General features: G+C 43.5%; 1 long non-coding RNA gene across 1 annotated transcript; it reads left to right on the top strand.

Annotated features, from left to right (window-relative positions):
- The first annotated feature begins 2,228 nt into the window (after positions 1-2,228).
- Positions 2,229-4,620, top strand: LOC137478167 (uncharacterized). Its single transcript, XR_011001442.1, has 2 exons — positions 2,229-3,882; positions 3,938-4,620. It is a non-coding gene; the product is annotated as an uncharacterized lncRNA (long non-coding RNA).
- Positions 4,621-8,470: the final 3,850 nt, after the last annotated feature.

Below are 8,470 nucleotides of genomic sequence, written 5' to 3' on the forward strand. Positions count from 1 at the left end.
CAGCTCATTCCTGAAGTTTCCTCCTGCACAGCATGCATTTTTACAAGTCTTTTAGTTTGAGGAGTCGCATTAATTATCCTTGGTGAATATACTAGGTGTTCTAGAAAGTCAGCCACTTTCATACCTGGCAGGACAGGAGTTATTCTGCATACAGCCGTGGGAAAAAAAGGACACTGGAGCAGCCCTTCTTATTCCCACAGAACACAATATGGCATTGAAGATCAGTGTAGACAGTAATGGCTGTTAATCTCTGCTACATGTTCACACAGAGACTGGATGTTACTCTGCAAGGCTTACAGCATACTGGGAGTAGCACCACCAGAATGTAATTTCTACTTGTCCATTCAGGTTTCCTCCTTTTTGTCATGTTGATAGTATCTGAGCAATTACACCCCTGCGTCTATCATAAAACTGAACCCTGCTGAAAGATATCTTTGTGCTTATCAGGTATTTAATAGCACTCTCATTTTATCAGATACCTACATACATATTAGGCAGCAATGCCCCTGTAAAAATAATCTACCATGACTGGAGAATTCACTTCTGCAGCGCCTTGGCAGACCCCAGCATATACCCCTGTTTCCCATTGCTCTCACTTTGATAGTGTGGTTGCTTGGTTTTTCCTTCTGCCAGGCATCTAAGTTGGTTGTGGCCTCCAAGATAATTGTGTTGTCTCTGCAGCAAGTGTTGCTCCAGTCTTCCCTTCAGGCCCTCCAGCTGACTTGTCACATTGTTAAACATCTGTTGTGTTGTAAAATGTGAGCATTCATAAGCCTGAACTTTGTGAAAAATGCTTTACTACAAGTCTCTGGCTTTTGAACAGGGCAATGACCGCATAACATTAAGGAACCCTGTTGCGGTAGGTAAGGATGCCAGAGTGTCCAGTCGGATGTGTTTTAACACTGCTTTTTTATTTCTTCTTCTTCTTCTGGCTAGTTGATTTATGGTTTCTTTGTTTTGGCTGAGGATTACCACAGCTCTTCTGGTTCATTTCTTAGCCTGCCTCATCACTTGGTTGATCCCTGAGTGTTGTACCGGTTTTTACTTGCCTCAAAGTTGACAGGTCTGTTCTATCATGTTTCTATTGCTGGTCTCACATTTCTCTACAATATATGCAGATGGTCATCCATCAAATTACTCCTATTTCAGCTTCACAGAAAACTGTTGGAAAGGTTTCCAAGGAGCGCAAAGGAGCTCAAGAGTGTTTGAGATCACCTGTACAAGTGGGACATACACAAATCAATGGGACTTGGCAGAGCACAGTCAAGGCTGCTGGGAGGGCTTGCCAGCATCATTGCAGAGGCACACTGCAACATCATTGACAGGTCATGGAGCTTGGGGGAAGTCCCATCTGACTGGAAAAGGGCAAATATTACATCCATCTACAAAAACAGAAAAAGAAAAGAGATTTGGGAAATTACAGATAAGTTGACCTCACTTAAGTACCTTGAAAAATTATGGAGTGGGCTCTCCTAGAAGCTATTTCTGGGCTTGAAGAAGAAGGCGGCAACTGGGAGAAGCCAACACATACCTCAGCTAACTCAGATTTTTCCAACTGTCAGCAGTTTATTTGCTTCCTCATTGATTCCATAGAGACTTGGAAGCATAACCTTCCTCATGAAGATCTAGGCAAAGAAGGCATAAAGAAAAATCTTCAGGTCTCCCTCTGTCATTTGTAATTAACTGGGCAACCCCACTCAACAGTGGACCTACCTATATCTTGTCCTGTTTGGTAACACACAATACAGTATGTTAGTACTTTCTTGCTATTCTTGACATCTTTTGCCAGCTCAGGCTAGGGCTGGACTTTAACCTTTCCCTCTGCATCTCTGCGTGCCTGAGTGATATTTCTACATTCTGCTTTAGAAGCCTGTTCCTTTTTCCATCACTCTCATGTTCCTTTTTTTTTGCATCTGAGCTCTTTCAATATCTCACTGTTTAACCAGGCTGGTTTCTTGCTGTGCCTGCTCAGTTGGATAGACTGTTCTTGTGCATGGAGAATGCTGTCTGAAAGTCTCCCAATGCTCCTAACACCTTTGGCTTTCAAGGCAGACTTCAGGGATACTTCCTGACAGCTCCCTGAGTGAGATAAAATCTGTTCTTATGAAGGTCTGGGGCTTTACTCTGCTACTCACCTTCTTCACCACATTCCGTAGGATAATCTTAACAGTGCAGCCAAGGCTGCCACTGCCAGTCTTCAGTTGTTTGGAGAACATCAGGTCTTCCATAGCAGACACCTACCACAAGCACTTCCTTGATGGTGTCTCCTCTGATTTTGACCCAAAGACACCCAGCTGATCTGTCCTCTTGCCCATGTCTCAAATCACTCTTTTACATAGAGTATAATCCCTCCTTCTCTTCAAAAGCTTAGAAGCTGTTGGGTTTTTTGTTTTTTTTTTTTTTCTAATAGAGTTATTTCCTTAGTTGGTTTCTAAAATGATAGAAAAACCTTTCACCGAGTTCCCTACTGTTGTGTCTTTGTCTGGTTATAGGTCAATAAATTTATCTCATGCCTGGGAATGGGCCTTCAAATTTCCCGCCTGTAAGAAAGGGAGGATGAGAGGCAAGTGCTGGAGCTGGTGTGAGGAGCAGAGACTAAAAGATGTGTTCCCTCTTTGCACTGCCCTGTAGAGATGTGGGGAGAAGACAGCAATTTGCTGCTGGTGGAAATGGCAGTGTGGCCAGCAGCATTCTGGAGGCTTTGTCATTCCCATACCAGGTGTTATCCAATGAGACCTCAGTCTCCTCTGACTTGCAGGGGAAGAAGCAGCTGCCAACTCATCCAGGGTTTCCATCAGGTGAAATCAGGCCTGTGTGTGTCTCTCAAATAAAATCAGTGAATACAAAATGAACTGACATTTGCCATAAGCAGCACATGAAGACAAACCATTTCAAATGCAGAAACCACTGCATCAATAGGCTGTTCCTATTGATCATCACTGGATTATAATTGAAGACTATTTATACAAAGTCTCAATTATTTGAAGCACCTCAAGTGAGTATCTGTTTTTTAGCATGCAGGCCTGCCATTACAATTCTCAGTTACATATCCTTAGGAAGCAGTTTGCTTTCTTTATTCTCTCTGGTTTTGTTCAGCTCTAACATTCATTTATCTCTCTCTTAGTGTTGTAGGCACCACTCAAGCACAAAAATCCCTGCTCCCTGTGGGAAATACAAAACCGTTTCCCCAGGGGACTGGGGTAATGATGCCTTTTGCATCATTTCAGTTCCTTGTTGGGTTTTTTGCAAGCTTAGCTGGTCATAAATGAGCTAGACAACAGATGGTAGAGCTCATGCTAGAGCACAGAAAATTTTAATTTAATTTAATTTTAATTTAAGTTTCCACTTAAAAATACAGCTGCCCACTGGTACATGGCCAAATTTTCTTCTGAGAACACACTTTTAATGTATTGGAGAGTGAGATGGATGCAAGTAGATCTAATGATTGTCTCAGCAGGCTGCTCATAAATGTTTCCTGCAACCCCTGTTCTTTTCATCCACACCCCATAGAACCAACCTGTCTGCTGGATGGGCCACACTTCAGGGATGCATTAGAAACCTGTCCAGTTCATTGTCTTACACTTACACAAAACAATCCTTGCCAGGATTTTGTCCACTTTGTCTGAAGGGATACTCCAAGTATGACAGAGGCATAAATAATAAATCCACTTAAATGCTTGGGTTTTCTCAGTCAGGCTGGACTACTGTATTTAAATATTGATACCCTTTGTGTCTGTTCTCTTCAAAGTCATGTTCTTTGGCAGGTCCCATTCTGGTCCACTGCATTACACTTCTGTCTGCTCTGTAGGAAGTGCTACAGCTGGTGGTTTGTTGATGAAAAATACTAGAAATCAGTTTAGTGGGTTTTTTTGTTTTGTTTTTGTTTTTTTTTTTTTTTGTTTTTTTTTTTTTTTTTTTTTTTTTTGTTCTCACTTAGGAGGAGATGGAAAAACACATTCAAGAGTTCTGTCCCATTAATAATTTTTTTAAGTCTTACAAGACTTGTTTCCTTTTGGATCTTCATGTTTTGGTTACTTTGACAGTAACAACTCTTCCATGCCAGCATTTTTTTCCCTCACAGGATAACTGTGCTGCTGAGGATGGCTGAGGGGCAGGATTGCTCTAAATTAAAGATGGACTCTATTTCTAAGTGAAATATCTCACATGGTTCCTTTACTGGATGAATGGACACAAAAAGCTTTGCCTTGCTTTACTGTGACCAGAATATGCCTGCTGCAGGGACTGCAGAGCTGTTGGCATGATTCCCTTGGAGTTCATGCAGATACACTAAACAAACCCAATCACAGCCACAACTTCTTTAGCTTGCATGTGAATAACATCAGCTGACCGTGTTTCAAAGATCAAAGATATGCCTGGGTTTGGGTGTTCTATGTTTGGGGTTTTTTTCATTTCCTCTGGTTTTCTTTCCCTGTCCTAAGCTTATCATTCCTTTTTCGGTGTAAATCCAAAGGTCATGGTTTCAGTACGGTAGATGACTCATTCTCATGTTTGAGCAACGTGATCAAAATGGAAACTTAGAATTAATTCCCAGCGCGGTGTGTGTCCCATGCGGCCAGCGTGCATGAAGAATGCCTTTGTGGATGCTGGCCCTCCTGAAGGGAGCGGGTGTCGTGTGTGTGTGATAACTTGAGCGCGAGATCGGAGCAGATGCTTTTAACCGGACAGTGCTGCATGGAAAAATAAGGCAGATTGCTTTTTGCTGTCGGGTAGGCGCATGTGACACCTTTAGCAGCCGTGGGCGCGCATGTCTGTGCGTTTGTCTGTGTGTGTCTGTCTGTGTGTCCGTATGTGTGTGTCTGTGCGTGTCTGGGTGTGTTCTGGGGATGCGTGTGTGTCTGTGTGACAGCCTGCGTGCGCCCAGCGCTGTGTGCAGGGCAGGGCAGGGCAGGGCAGGGCAGGGCAGGGCAGGGCAGGGCAGGGCAGGGCAGGCTCACCCGGGCGGTCCCCCGGGAGCCGTGCCGGCCCCGTCCCGCCGTGTCCCGCGGGGCCGCGCGGTGGCGCCGCAGGGCAGCCGTGCCCTCAGGAGGAGGCGGCGGCGGCGGCCGGAGCGGGGCCGAGCGGGGGGCGCGGTTCGCGGCCAGCCCCTCTCTCCAGAGGCTGCTGTTTCCCTCAGGCACGGCTTCTCCCGGCAGCCAGGAAGGGGAGCTTGTTGTCACAAGGCCAGCGAAGCGAGGTGCAGCCAGCGGAGCCCGGCCGACAGCCCTGAGCTCCTGGCAGGCCATCCCTGCCCTCGGTGCCCTCAGCAGCCCTGGCCTGGCCTCACCCCCGGGCAGCACTTTGCCTGCGGGTGTATGAAACCGCAGAGCCACAAGGCCAGAGGGGTCCTGAAGAGCCAGCCTGAAAGGAGACACGGCTGTACATGAAATACCGTATAACCTACCCTTAAAGTCGTAGAACCAGAGAATAGCTTGGGTTGGAAGGGCCCATTTAGTTTCAGCCCCTCTGCCTTGGACAGGGACACCTTCGACTAGACCAGGTTGCTCGGAGGCTCATCCACCTGGCCTGGGATACTTCAGAGATGGGGCATCCACAATTTATCTAAGACCTGTTCCAGTGTCTCACCACCCTCACCATGAAGAATTTTTTCCTAATATTTAACCTAAAGCTATTCTCTGTTTAAATCCGTTCTCCCTTATCCTGGCACTACATGCTCTTGTAAAAAGTCCTTCTCCATCTTTCTTGTAAACTCCCTTAGATACAGGAAGGCCACAACCCCGAAGCCTTCTCTTCTTCAGGCTGAATAACCCAAACCCTCTCAGCCTTTCCTCATAGGAAAGGTGCTCCAGCCCTCTAATCATCTTGGTGGCCTCCTCTGGATTCATTCCAACAGGTCAATGTCCTTCCCTCCTGTTGAGGACCTGAGAGATGGATGCCCCACTCCAGGAGAGGTCTCACCAGGATCTCACCAGGAGTAGAGGGATAGAATCACCTGCCTTGACCTGCTGGCCACACTGCTTTTGAAGATGGAAACACTGCAGCATCCTGTGGCAACATACCAACACACTCCTATTTGTCAGTTCCTCTATGGCTAAATAATTCTTCCTGCTGTCTAAATTAGATCACTGCTGCCACAGTTTGAGTCTGTATTCTCATTTTCAGGCCACTATATAGAAGGAGAATATACTATTCCTGTGTTCTTCAAATACATTTTTTAGCCTGTGTCACCCATTGACCAATCCATAAGTGAAATATATTAATGTTGTACCCAAAGCCCACAGGATTGCTGTCACGGAGCTTGACAAAGGTCTATAAATAGTGTGACCGGGGTTCTTCAAGGAAATGTAAATATGGACTCAAAATGGAAAATTTATCTAAATCCCTGAAGCTGCTTTGAAATCCTTAGCCAAGAAGGATAAACAGCCACAACAAATAACATAACTGAAATCTGAATGGGAGGAATAATAACTTATGAACAGATGCTGATGGTCTTAAAATGAGATCTTATCAGCTGACAAAGTCAGTGGGACCTTGGACTCCGTACACACAATGCACATATTTATGTATTTTACCAAATGGATAAACTCAGGAGCTCAGTGAGCTGGGCTGCAGCCAGCACTGTGTGCCACTCACTAGCATGCTTTACAAGAACAGACATTCAATTAGTAGAAAACATGATCTAAAGAGGAAATTATTGGTTTTTTTGGTCCTGTGCCAGCTAGAAATTAAACCTTTGAAGTCAAAGACTGTTTTATACTAGAATTAAAGCTTTCTTATCTGACTCTTGTTGTACTGGGACAAGAGTTGCCTCCATTTGAAATAATTTCCTAGAAGTGTTCTCAATTCTGAGCTGCCTTTGAGAGTAGAAATTCTGAAAAAAACATCCCTTTCTTAATAGAGAAAAAGATCCCTTAAAATTTATTCTATTGAAAACTACTATATGGAAGTATTTTTTTTCCTGCTGAGTCTAACCCAGGCCTACTTTCCTGAAGTAAGAATTGCATTAATGAACTCAGCACAAGGAAAATTATTCCTTTTGTAACTACTATAACCTCTGCACTTTTGAGTCTGAATGATGACACTTAGGGTTTTAAAGATGAAATACATCTGTGTGGTTTTTATCCCATTGCCATTTCTGTAGAACATGATGTATGGCTAAAATCTGGCTTACATGTGAAGAGCATATATATATATATATATATATATATATATATATATATATACTAAAAAGGAAAACATTAATATAGGACTGTAAATTTATGAACAAGGACTACATATTGCAGCCAAAAAAATGCATGGAAATGTAGCACAGCTACTACAAAAAGTTACATTTTTAAAGCAAATATTGGTAGCCTAGTAATATCCTGATAATCTGTCATTGCACTAATAGCAATCACACACTGTTTAAACATAGTAGAATATCTGTGAACAGATTCAGACTTTATCGAAAACAACACAAATATATTTGGGTTTGCTTTTAACAAAGTAGAGGCATTGCATGGTTGGTTAAAGAGTTAATGTTGTATTGCAATGCTGGTAAGTAATATTAATAGTTTATAGGAAATACATGGTATACAACTCTAAAGAAAAAACATTAATTCTGAAAGAACATTTTTGTCTGTTTTCCCCAAAGTTAACATGAATACAGATTTAAAGACAAAAGTGCCAGAAAGATTTTCAGGCTGAACATCTTTTCCCACTACCTGACTCACCTGAGGTGAAGCATTTGGTGTCTCACAGGAGGCTGGTGAGCCTCAGAATCTTAGTGGCCATGGAGGAGTCTGCTTGGTTTCTTTGTGTTCAAACCAGTCTCAATAATCCACCACATAAAGCCCAGGCTGCTCTTCTGCCTTTGTAGACTTAAGCAGGGCTTAATGTCCCGGATATCAGGGAATGACCAAAGCTGGGTAGAGCTCAAACCACTCTGTATGGCACTATAAAGAAGAGCCTAATCTTGGGGTTATAGCCTTACTTCACCCTGCTACTTGAGAGGGCTTAAGGATGCGTGGACCTTGTTCACTCCATTTTGAATAGACTTAGGTCTTCTTCTGCCTGTCCTCATTCTAGTTTTCAAGTCAGCTGTGAAAATCTTGGCTTCTTTTCTCAAAAGTTTTTGCCATAGGCTCCAGTGGCTACAAATTAAGTAATCATGGTTCTGCTACACAGAAAAGAATCAATGTCACTTTTCAGACTGACAGTGAGAAAGATGCTTGTCTGCAAAAAGCAAGACTTGAAGGGTCTCTTTTCCCTCCCGAAAGGGATGTCTGATTAGAGCAGCTTATGCCCTCTAAGGCTGTCAAAGTAAGATGTTATGTGCAACACAGAACTCCTGGATTCTGCAAGCAGCCCAAATATGACTTTCCCATTGGAATCATTAGGGATCCTGCCCCTAGAAGCACTGCTTGTGTGACTGGCCCACACATAAATTACAGCACATGTGGAGAGAAATGCTCTTGGAAAGGCCTCACAAAATTGAAGCCTGTATTTTACTTTCTGAGTAGAAGTCATAAAG

This window comes from Anomalospiza imberbis, chromosome 1 (assembly GCF_031753505.1).
Source record: "Anomalospiza imberbis isolate Cuckoo-Finch-1a 21T00152 chromosome 1, ASM3175350v1, whole genome shotgun sequence".
Lineage (NCBI taxonomy): Eukaryota > Metazoa > Chordata > Aves > Passeriformes > Viduidae > Anomalospiza > Anomalospiza imberbis.